Source organism: Humulus lupulus, chromosome 3 (genome assembly GCF_963169125.1).
Source record: "Humulus lupulus chromosome 3, drHumLupu1.1, whole genome shotgun sequence".
Taxonomy (NCBI): Eukaryota; Viridiplantae; Streptophyta; class Magnoliopsida; order Rosales; family Cannabaceae; genus Humulus; species Humulus lupulus.
The window spans coordinates 221,709,153-221,722,461 of NC_084795.1; positions in this window are offsets into that span (position 1 = coordinate 221,709,153).

The following is a 13,309-nucleotide window of genomic DNA, read 5'->3' on the forward strand; positions in this document are numbered from 1 at the left end:
ATCGGTGGTCCTAGTGATTCCACTCCGGCAGCAACAAATGCAGCTCCTGGGTCCTCTGATAATGCCTCCCTTACAAATCTCCCTCTTCCGACCTTCCCTTCCGTTAGTCAGCCTGTAGAGTCCAAGAACTTTACTTAGCTAATTATTTAGTAGTATTATAGTATGTATAGTATTATCTTTGTTACTGTGGATTTTTGGTTCAGACCGGGAATTATTTGGACACTCATAGTAGTACTTATAGATTTTCTAAGTTTAACCTATAGTTAAAGAATATTAAGTATAACCTAAAGTTTGATTATATGACTGATATTAAGGATAATATTTGTTATACTATAAGGTTTAGATATCAACCAATAGGATTTTAAGCACATGTTATGAATGGATGATTAAGAATTAAGTATTTTGAGGATTAAATTTAATAAGGAGTAAAGTTTGAATGTTATAAGGTCAGTCAGCAGCTTTGAATACGTTGAGGGCTTAGTCAAGGCTGTTTACTCCATTAAAACTTAGCTAAAAATGTGTAATTTCGTGTTTAAATATTTAGCGTGTGCCGATATTTCGCAGCTATAGGGGGCGATATATCGCAGCACGTAGATACGGAAAACACGAGACGATGCACGGTCGCCTCGAGCATACTGGCCCAGGCGATATATCGCTTACAGGGGGCGATATATCGCCTCCTTCAGTGTATTTTCAAATGTTTTTGAATTCTTTTCCTTTCAGCCATTCAAACTCTTGATAAGTCCAGCATCTTTCTGAACGAGTCTTCAGCCTCTGCTGAACGATTATTCAAATTATTTTCACCTAAAAAGCTATTATTTTTATTCAAGTAAAATCAAGATCCTTTCATTCCTAACCTCTATAAATAGGACCTAGTACCCAGCCATTATTTACCTTTTACTCTAAGTTCAGAAGCTGCAAGTGCTAGGAGAGTGTGAGAGTTAAACACTTGGGTGGGGAAATCATAAGCTTAATCATCTTAAGCTTATCAAACACTTTGGGAAGTAAGATTTCATAGTATTTCGGTTCGAGGGTTAGATTGATCTACAAGTCCTCAAGGTATTCAACACACTCTAGTTCATTGGTTTTATGTTATGTTTCCCTTCTCTTAGTCTTCTACTCAGTCTTCTAACCTCATTCTTATTTTGGTTAGGGAATCTAAGTTCTTGAGCACATAAGTTTTGGTAAGTGTGACTTTCAATGGTTTAGTCTTTCCATTCCTTTCATTTCATCTCTTTTTCTTCATTAGACTCACCCTGTTATATATGGTTTTAGGAGTGTTCCAAAAAGTCCCAACGCTGTCCTCTTATCCCGGCAACTTTGGTAAGGAAAATAGGCTAGAATCAATATGTTATATGTTTATGTTATCTTATGTTTTATGTTATTAAATGTGTTATGATATGTATGTATATATGTTTGTAGGCTTGGGCATATGACCCATATGACTAACAAGACCCCAAATGGGTTATGGGCATATGACCTACTTAGCTAGTAGGACCCCACTAACCCCATGTGCATATGACTTGTTTAGTCTATGGGACCCCAAGTAATAATGGGCATTATAATAAGTGTATGTAATATGTGTTATGATATATCTTTATGTATTATGAAATTTATGTTTATGAATATGTGTTAGATTTTCCTTACTGGGCATTAGGCTCATTCCTTTTTGTTTTATGTGCAGGAAAATAGCTTTAAGAGGCGGTAAGATTCGTGGACGCTTAGAGGATGTGTATCGATGGTGAATGGAGTCAAGGAGCCAAGCGTTATTCGATTCGAGGATGTAGTTTCGTTTTATGTCTTTTTACATGTATTTTCCCCACTATTTATGTAATGTCTTTTTATTTTAAATCATGTTTTGTTTTTAAAGACAATGGGATCCCATATCCTTCTTGGTATTTATTTTGTAAGTAACTCTAATTTTTACAAGTTACTTAATAAAATTATGGTATTTTTGCAAATGTAAGTTCTATTAAGGGTTGTATGTATAGTTTCGTTAATGGTCCAAAAGTCTAGATTAGTGGGTCATTACAGTTGGTATCAGAGAAACGGTTCCTTCGCATGAAGATCTCCTCGATACACACGCTCAAAGCTCCGAATCTGACCGCCAATTAAGTGTTTAAGTTACTAGTTATGTTGCTTATGTGTATAGCTAACACCTTTAGTGTTTATGTTTTCAGTTAAGAATGAATGGAGCTTTAACCTACCAAGATATCCGAGCCATTAAGGCTTTAAAAAGAATAAGGGAGCCAAGAAACACCGTAGGGGCACTAGAAAGGATCACTCGAAGATTGCTCTTGTTTCACCAAGAGATAGGTGGCCTTCAAGAGGCTAAGCAAATAATGTTAAGATCAACGGATCAATATGTACTAGTAATAAGGTTATTTAAAGATTTTCATACTGTAATAGCAGCCTTAGAAGAAATATGGGAAGACATGAATGATGAGAATGAACTACCATTAGCGATGAGATATTATTTCCTCTTAGTTAGGTTCACCGCAAAATTTGAGTTTCAATTCACAAATGAGCAAAAACATAGAATTCTCACAAACCTTCCTAGAGGGCATTTTGATGCTCATGATAATGACGATTATGAGGAGATAGATGACGATATGTTAGATGATGGATCGGATGTAGAAGATCCCGATTTTAGATTAGTAGTTTTATTATTTGTTTTATTTACTTTTTATGTTATGATTGTAAATAAGTGAAAATTGTTTTTTCCAAATGAATAACATGCTATTTTATTTTCATGTATGAGTTTGATTTTATTTTCGCAATCATAATAAATACTAAATAAAATGAATAATGACTAAGTTCGGTGAGGGTGGATACAAATCAATGAACCAAGTTTCCTTATTGAGAGTTAGGGGGCCTTAGTAGTGGGAACGATTTTACTGATCCCAGCCCTCCCTCAATATGGTTAACTTTGGAACAAAGATAAGTTTCGAGCCTGAGAATTAAGTCATATAGGATGATTAGAAACACACTTAGAAAATAAAGATGACTTGTTTTTCTAAGTATAGAAACCCACTCTAATAATAAATAAAGACCTATATAATTTTTCATAAGAAGTCAGAATAAATAGGTCCGAGATATGTTTGTTTTAGAATAAGTTTTTGCCTTAGAGCCTATTAGGTAAAGTTCTAACATGTTTCTTTTAACTGTTAGAACTCTGCTACGATGTCGCTCCGAAGATCTGCACGCACCAACGGAAACGCCACCAACGACGTTCCAGCAACCAATGAAGTCCCTCCAGTTCGCCGAAGGGGAGTGTGTGCTACTGCTCGCCGCAACGCGCCGGCACCGCCAGCTGACAACACTGCGGAGATTGCCAGACTGCGACAGCAAGTCAAGGAACTTCTGCAGCAACAACGCCAACAGGCTCAATCTCAGCCTCAGCCTCCGCCACAGCCGCAGCCACAGCAAATGGCCCCAGCACCCCAAGAAGTTGGTCCATATGGGGGATGGCCTATGACGAACTACGCTCCATATCCAGTACAACACATGGAGCCAGTGTATGAGAGGTTCCGCAAGCAGCACGCTCCAAACTTCGAAGGGACTACAGACCCCTTTGAGGGAGAGGAGTGGCTAAGGAATGTGGAGCCGATTCTGGCCCACATGAACCTCAGTAATGCGGACCGCATATCCTGCGTCTCATCTTTGCTCAAGAAAGATGCCAGGATATGGTGGAACTTGGTCCAGCAATCCCATGATGCTGCCACCATGACGTGGACCCAATTTGTGGAGCTGTTCCACAAAAAGTACTACAATTCGGCTGTACTTGCTACAAGGGTTGAGGAGTTCGCCAACTTGAAGCAGGGTACTTTAACAGTGGCAGAATATGCTCGTCAGTTCGACCGTTTAGCAAAGTTCACGGCAGAGATGGTTCCAACCGATTCTCTGAGGGTGAATAAGTTTGTCAGAGGACTTCGCCCGAAGATCGAGATGGGGGTTAAACTAGCAAACCCGGGAAACACCACATATGTCGACATTCTCGAGACGGCAATCGAAGTAGAAAGGTTGCAGGCCAATGTAAGCAAAGAAGAAGCTAGCAAGTCGAAACCTAGACAGCAGAGTCAACCTCAGGCCAGTCGGACCAACAACAACCATAACGGCAACAATCAGTCTAGCAATAGCGGCAACAATCAGTCCAGCAACAACGGTAACGGTCAGAAGGGGAGGCATCTTGACAACAAGCAATCTGACAACAATAAGAGGGCACATATGAATAATGGAGGAAATAGGACGGGCTACGTGGAGTACCCGCCATGTGCCAAATGTCAGAAGAAACATCCTAGAGAATGCCGCGCCAACACCAAGGAGTGTTTCAACTGTGGTCAAGAAGGGCATCGTAAAAGATACTGTCCTCAGCAAAAGCAGAAGGGAAGAAGGACGAAAAGATGGTTCCTGCTAGGGTTTTTGCTTTAACCCAAGGAGAGGCCGATGCTAGCAACAAGGTGGTCACAGGTCAGGTTTCTATCCTCAATAACTTATGTCATGTATTATTTGATTCGCGTGCCACTCATTAGTATATTTCGTTAGGAATGATAGAAAAACTAGACAAACCTAGTGAAAGATTTAGAACTAGGTTTGTAACCGAGTTGCCTTCGGGCAAAGTAGTTCTATCATCACGAATAGTATGAGGCGTACCGATCAAGATTGAGGACATAGAACTAGAAGGAGACCTGATAGAGCTGGTGATCAAGGACTTTGACGTAATCCTAGGCATGGATTGGCTAGCACGGCATGGCGCAACGATCGACTGCAGACGCAAGAAGGTAATGTTCGAGACTCCTGACAGCCAGAAACGATGCTTCATGGGACAAGCTTCAGGATTGCGCACCCCGTTAGTATCATCTCTCAAAGCTCAACAAATGCTGGAGAAAGGATGTCAAGCGTTTTTAGCCAGCATCACGAACGTGGAAAGGGAGACGCCGCTTAAGGTTGGAGATGTCCGAGTAATACAAGAATTTCCAGAAGTTTTTCCCGATGACTTGCCAGGATTGCCGCCAACTCGAGAAATAGACTTCACGATAGAGTTAGTACCAGGCATCGAGCCTATCTCTAAGGCACCATACCGGATGGCACCTACAGAACTCAAGGAGTTAAAGACGCAGCTACAAGAACTCCTAGACTTGGGTTTTATTAGGCCAAGCCATTCACCATGGGGAGCTCCGGTACTATTCGTGAAGAAGAAGGACGGGAGTATGCGAATGTGCATAGACTATCGTGAGCTGAATAAAGTAACGATCAAGAACAAGTACCCGCTACCTCGGATAGACGATTTGTTTGATCAACTCCGAGGTGCGACTGTATTTTCTAAGCTCGATTTACGGTCCGGGTATCATCAGCTCAAGGTAAAGGGAGAAGATATTCCTAAGACAGCCTTTAGGACTCGTTATGGACATTACGAGTTCTTGGTTATGTCTTTTGGTCTTACTAACGCACCAGCCGCGTTTATGGACTTAATGAATAGGGTCTTCAAAGACTACTTGGATAAATTCGTCGTTGTGTTCATCGACGACATTTTAATTTACTCCAAGGATGAAGTAGAGCACGAGGAACACTTGAGGTTGATTTTGACGCGATTGAAGGAGCATCAACTCTACGCAAAGTTCAAGAAATGCGAGTTTTGGCTTTCGCAAGTGGCATTCCTCGGGCACATCATATCGAAAGATGGAGTTGCAGTAGATCCATCAAAGGTAGAGGCCGTGAAGGATTGGCCTAGACCAAAGAACGCGTCAGAGGTAAGAAGCTTCTTAGGGCTAGCAGGTTATTATAGGAAGTTTGTAGAGGGCTTTTCTAAGATAGCCACTCCACTCACCAACCTGACCCGGAAGCAACAAAAGTTTAACTGGAATGATAAGTGTGAGGAAAGCTTCCAATTGCTTAAGGATAAGCTTTGCTCAACACTAGTACTTAGTGTCCCGACACCCAACGATAAGTTCGTTGTCTACTGTGATGCATCAAAGCTAGGATTAGGATGCGTGTTGATGCAAAACGACAAGGTGATAGCCTATGCCTCACCTCAGTTAAAGGAGTATGAGCAACGCTATCCAACTCACGATATGGAGTTGGCAGCGGTGGTCTTTGCGTTAAAAATATGGCGCCATTATCTTTACGGAGAACGGTGCGAGATTTATACGGACCACAAAAGTTTAAAATACTTCTTTACTCAGAAGGAGCTCAATATGAGGCAGCGCAAGTGGTTAGAGTTAGTCAAGGATTACGACTGTGAAATCCTATACCACCCAGGGAAGGCGAACGTAGTTGCCGATGTGCTTAGTAGGAAAAGCTATGGGAAATTAGCAGCCTTATCCGGAATAGAAAAGTCGCTTCAGCAGGAGCTTATCAGTGCCGGAATAGAAGTGGTTGTAGGAAAGCTGGCTAACTTGTCTATCCAATTGAATTTGCTAGAGGACATACGGATTGGTCAGAGACATGATGGCACGCTAGCAGCACATATGGATGCAGTCAGAGAAGGCAAGAATATCGATTTCTCAATACCTAGCCAAGGCTTATTGAGATATAAGGATCGGGTATGCGTGCCAAATAATCAAAGTATTAAGAAGGCAATTCTGGAAGAAGCGCACAACACCCCGTACTCAGTTCATCCAGGGTCTACCAAGATGACTCATGACATCAAGGAAATCTATTGGTGGCCAGGGATGAAGAAGGACATAGCAGAGTATGTATCTAAGTGTCTCGTATGCCAGCAAGTAAAAGCGGAGCATCAGCGCCCTGCAAGCTTATTGCAACCGCTTAGCGTGCTAGAATGGAAGTGGGACGACATTGCCATGGACTTCGTGATGGGTCTGCCAAAGACGAATAAGCAGCATGATTCCGCTTGGATAGTGATAGATAGACTAACCAAGTCGGCTCATTTCCTGCCTGTTAGAACTTCATACACGGCAGACCAATATGCAGACATCTATATCCAAGAGATTGTACGATTGCATGGAATCCCCAAGACGATAGTGTCAGATAGAGGATCGGTTTTTACGTCAAGATTTTTGAGAAGCTTACAGCAAGCCATGGGTACTAAGTTAAGTCTTAGTACAGCTTTCCATCCTCAAACAGATGGGCAATCCGAGCGTACGATTCAGATTGTAGAGGATATGCTACGCGCGTGTACACTTGATTTCGGAGGATCGTGGAACAAGTACTTACCACTGATCGAGTTCTCATACAACAACAGCTACCAGTCAACAATCGGGATGGCACCTTATGAGTTGCTATATGGAAGAAGGTGCCGATCACCGTTGCATTGGGACGAGGTAGGAGAAAGGCAGCTTCTAGGGCCCGAAGCTGTTAGACAAGCTCAAGAAGCAGTAGCGCTTATTAGACAGCGTATTCTTGCTGCTCAAAGCCGTCAGAAAAGCTATGCGGATGCCAAGCGACGCAATGTGGAGTTCCAAGTCGGAGATCAAGTCTTCCTTAAGATATCTCCTATGAAAGGTGTCAAGCGGTTCGGGAAGAAAGGCAAGCTTAGTCCCCGATTCTTAGGTCCTTTTGAGATATTGGACAAAGTGGGACCAGTTGCGTATAGACTAGCCCTACCGCTTGCACTAGTCGATAGTCACAACGTCTTCCACATTTCGATGCTACGCAAATATGTGTCAGACCACTCTCACGTCCTCAAGTACGATACGATAGCACTCCAGAAAGACTTAAGTTACGAGGAACGACCGGTTAGCATCCTAGATAGGGGGATGAAGCAGTTACGGTCCAAGAGCTTTCCTATAGTTAAAGTCCTATGGAGCAATAGTTCTGAACGCGAGGCAATGTGGGAATTGGAGGAGGACATGCAAGGCCGGTATCCGGAATTATTTGGTAAGTAAATTTCGAGGACTAAAATCTTTTTAGTAGGGGAGAATTGTAGAGTCCAAGAATTTTACTTAGCTAATTATTTAGTAGTATTATAGTATGTATAGTATTATCTTTGTTACTGTGGATTTTTGGTTCAGACCGGGAATTATTTGGACACTCATAGTAGTACTTATAGATTTTCTAAGTTTAACCTATAGTTAAAGAATATTAAGTATAACCTAAGGTTTGATTATATGACTGATATTAAGGATAATATTTGTTATACTATAAGGTTTAGATATCAACCAATAGGATTTTAAGCACATGTTATGAATGGATGATTAAGAATTAAGTATTTTGAGGATTAAATTTAATAAGGAGTAAAGTTTGAATGTTATAAGGTCAGTCAGCAGCTTTGAATACGTTGAGGGCTTAGTCAAGGCTGTTTACTCCATTCAAACTTAGCTAAAAATGTGTAATTTCGTGTTTAAATATTCAGCGTGTGCCGATATTTCGCAGCTATAAGGGGCGATATATCGCAGCACGTAGATACGGAAAACATGAGACGATGCACGGTCGCCTCGGGCATACTGGCCCAGGGGATATATTGCCTACAGGGGGCGATATATCGCCTCCTTCAGTGTATTTTCAAATGTTTTTGAATTCTTTTCCTTTCAGCCATTCAAACTCTTGATAAGTCCAGCATCTTTCTGAACGAGTCTTCAGCCTCTGCTGAACGATTATTCAAATTATTTTCACCTAAAAAGCTATTATTTTTATTCAAGTAAAATCAAGATCCTTTCATTCCTAAACTCTATAATTAGGACCTAGTACCCAGCCATTATTTACCTTTTACTCTAAGTTCAGAAGCTGCAAGTGCTAGGAGAGTGTGAGAGTTAAACACTTGGGTGGGGAAATCATAAGCTTAATCATCTTAAGCTTATCAAACACTTTGGGAAGTAAGATTTCATAGTATTTCGGTTCGAGGGTTAGATTGATCTACAAGTCCTCAAGGTATTCAACACACTCTAGTTCATTGGTTTTATGTTATGTTTCCCTTCTCTTAGTCTTCTACTCAGTCTTCTAACCTCATTCTTATTTTGGTTAGGGAATCTAAGTTCTTGAGCACATAAGTTTTGGTAAGTGTGACTTTCAATGGTTTAGTCTTTCCATTCCTTTCATTTCATCTCTTTTTCTTCATTAGACTCACCCTGTTATATATGGTTTTAGGAGTGTTCCAAAAAGTCCCAACGCTGTCCTCTTATCCCGGCAACTTTGGTAAGGAAAATAGGCTAGAATCAATATGTTATATGTTTATGTTATCTTATGTTTTATGTTATTAAATGTGTTATGATATGTATGTATATATGTTTGTAGGCTTGGGCATATGACCCATATGACTAACAAGACCCCAAATGGGTTATGGGCATATGACCTACTTAGCTAGTAGGACCCCACTAACCCCATGTGCATATGACTTGTTTAGTCTATGGGACCCCAAGTAATAATGGGCATTATAATAAGTGTATGTAATATGTGTTATGATATATCTTTATGTATTATGAAATTTATGTTTATGAATATGTGTTAGATTTTCCTTACTGGGCATTAGGCTCATTCCTTTTTGTTTTATGTGCAGGAAAATAGCTTTAAGAGGCGGTAAGATTCGTGGACGCTTAGAGGATGTGTATCGATGGTGAATGGAGTCAAGGAGCCAAGCGTTATTCGATTCGAGGATGTAGTTTCGTTTTATGTCTTTTTACATGTATTTTCCCCACTATTTATGTAATGTCTTTTTATTTTAAATCATGTTTTGTTTTTAAAGACAATGGGATCCCATATCCTTCTTGGTATTTATTTTGTAAGTAACTCTAATTTTTACAAGTTACTTAATAAAATTATGGTATTTTTGCAAATGTAAGTTCTATTAAGGGTTGTATGTATAGTTTCGTTAATGGTCCAAAAGTCTAGATTAGTGGGTCATTACACAGCCATTGGCAGTCAAGCTTGATGACCACAACTTAATGATTTGGCAGAATCAGCTCCTTAACATCATTATCGCAAATGGGTTAGAAGATTTTGTCGATGGTTCCCGTCCGTGCCCTCTCAAATACTCTGATGCTCACTCTACACAACTCAATCTTGAATATATTACTTGGTAGAGGTATAATCGTTTACTTATGAGTTGGATCTATGCATCTATTAATGAATCTATGCTTGGACAAATTGCTGGGTACTCTACGGCTTATGAAATCTGGCAGGCTCTAGCTCAAACGTTTGCTGCCTCGTCTTTTGCTCGGTTGTCTGATCTGCGTACTCAACTTCAGAATACACGGAAAGATGGTCTGAGTGCTCTTGCTTATATTCACAAATTTCGTTCTCTTTGCAACACTCTCCCTGCTGCTGGTGATCCGGTCAGTTACAGAGATTAGTTAATTTACTTGTTCAATGGGCACGGAAGGGAGTATAATGCCTTTATTTCACCCATTCAAGCTCGCCCTGAAAAACCCCCAATCGAAGAGGTTTTTAGTTTACTTCTTGCTTACGATGCTCGTTTAGATCGTCAAAGTGCAGCTGATACTTTGAGCTCCCTTCAAGCGAATGTTGCCAACCTTCATCCTCCTCATTCGCCTCACCAAAAACCCAAACAGCCCTATCGTCCATCCTTCCCATCCCAATTTCCTCACAAACAGCCTTCTCGTCCTTCTTTTCCTACTTCCCCATATAACCTTCGCCCACAACCTCGTCCACGTTGCCAAATCTGCCAAAAACCCAGCCATATCGCTAATATCTGTTACCACCATTCTAATCTTCAGTATCAACCTTCCCCTCCTCCCTCTCGTCCATTTCATGCTTATTTCACCCAACCGTCCCAGCCTCCTCTTTTACCTAACCCCCCCATGACTCCCGTTGCTACTCCTCATACTATTGTTGATCCTAACTGGTATCTCGATTCAGGGGCTTCACGTCATTTCACACCTGATTTAAACATGCTTGAGGCTGCTCAACCGTACCCTGGTAATGATCAAATCGATGTTGGCAATGGTAAGTGTGTTTCTATTTCTCACGTGGGTACTGCTTCTCTCTCTGCCTCTCCCATTCCCCTTAAGCTTACTCATGTTTTTCATTCTCCTCGCATTTCCAAAAATTTGTTAAGTGTATCTCATCTCTGTCATGACAATCAAGCATTTGTTGAATTTTATCCCTCTTATTTTTTGGTTAAGCATCAGGTTCACAAGCAGGTCCTCCTTCGCAGAATTCTTGATCAAGGGATTTACTGTGTCTGCTCTCCTCTTTCAGCCAGTGCCTCCTCTCCTTTCCAGCTTTGTTTTGCTTCTACTCATGATCCTGCGCTCTGGCATTCCCGCTTAGGCCATCCCTCACATGATATTGTTAATTCTGTTTTATCAATTTGTAATCTGTCTATTTCCAAGAAATACTCTATTTCAGTTTGTCGCTCATGTCAATTAGCTAAGTCGCATAGACTTCCCTTTTCTAACTCTGTATCCAAGGCTTCTCTGCCATTTGAATTAATACACACTGACGTTTGGGGTCCCTCCCCTTCTTTGGCTATTACTGGAGACCGTTATTTTTTATTATTTGTTGATGATTATTCCCCTTTTACATGGTTTTACTCACTCAAATCCAAAGATGAATATATAACAAATTCATCCTTTTTCAGAAAATGGTTACCACTCAATTTAATTCTACTATTAAACGTATTCGTTCTGATTGGGGCGGCGAATACCGCTCGTTATCTTCCTTCTTCTCCAAACTTGGAATTCTTCATGAATTGTCCTGTCCTCATACTTCCCAACAGAATGGGCATGTTGAGCGCAAACATCGGCATGTGGTCGAAACTGGGTTGGCTCTCCTTGCTCACGCATCCATGCCTCTCCCTTTCTGGCCTTATGCTTTCTCCACAGCCACTTATCTTATCAATCGCCTACCCACCCGAGTCTTGAACCTTTCTTCTCCCTATGCTGTCCTCTACAATAAACTTCCTTCCTACTCTCGTTTTCATGTATTCAGCTCTGAATGTTACCCTTTTCTTCGTCCATATAATGCCCATAAACTTGACTTTCGTTCTCATCCTTGTGTCTTTCTTGGCTACAGCAGCCAACACAAAGGCTATCTCTGCCTACGTCGTGACACTAGTCGCCTCTACATTACTCGTCATGTTGTCTTCAATGAGTCCACCTTCCCTTTTCAGTGTACTATTCCCCGCTCTATCGCTCCTGTCTCTCTTTTGTCTATTTCTTCCCTACCTTTTCCCGCTCCAACTGCCCCTCTTTCTCCTTCTTTGAGTTCCTCTCTCCCTCGTCCTGATATTTCTACTCCTTTGTCCTCTCCTTCTCCCCTCATTGTTTCCCCTTTGCCTTCCTCCTCTGCTTCTTCTTCCTTGTCTCCTCCCACCGAACATTTAGTTCCTAATCCTCCCCGTCCACATGGAAATAGAAATATACCTATTAATGATCATTCCATGGTAACTAGAGAAAAATCTGGTGTGTTTAAACCTCGTGTGTTTTTTAGTGTTGCTGCAGGTATTCCCCTGGAACCATCGTGCTATATTGAAGCCTCAAAATGTGCTCAATGGCGTGCTGCTATGGCCACTAAATTTATGGCTCTGAAATCGCAAGGCACCTGGACTCTTGTCCCTCGTCCTATTGGCTCTAAGGTCATTGGTTGCAAATGGGTTTATCGGATTAAACTCAATTCTGATGGTTCTGTGGATCGTTTCAAAGCCCGCCTTGTGGCAAAGGGTTATCACCAAACTGCTGGAGTTGATTTTCATGAGACTTTTTCCCCTGTTATAAAGCCTGCTACTATTAGACTACTTCTCAGCATCGCTATTTCCTCTCACTGGACTATTACTCAGCTTGATGTCCAAAACGCTTTCTTACATGGCGATCTCACTGAAGAAGTGTTTATGTCCCAACCTCAAGGTTTTATTGACCCTTCCCAACCTGATTATGTGTGTCGATTGGCAAAGTCATTATAAGGGTTAAAACAGTCGCCACGAGCCTGGTTCTTAAAACTTAGCAATGCATTACTGTCTTGGGGTTTTGTTGCTTCCAAAGCTGATGGCTCTCTTTTTATACATCGATCTGCTATTGCCACTTTGTTTCTCCTCGTATACGTTGACGACATTATTCTCACAGGTTCTTGTTCATTTGCCATTTTCGACCTATTGACTTACCTTCGTTCTCAGTTTGCTATCGAAGAGCTTGGTCCGCTCCATTTTTTTCTGGGCATTGAAGTTCATCGCTCTCCAGCTGGTCTTCATTTAAATCAGGCCAAATATATCTGGGATTTACTCTCTAAGATAGGTCTACTTGATTCCAAGCCTTTATCTACTCCCATGGCTCTTGGTTCGCTGTCTCTTCATGATGGGGATCCTTTGCCCAACGCCACTGAGTATCGCAGTATTCTTGGCGCCTTACAATACTGCACTTTCACATGGCCTGATATTTCTTTCTCCATCAACAAACTCTGC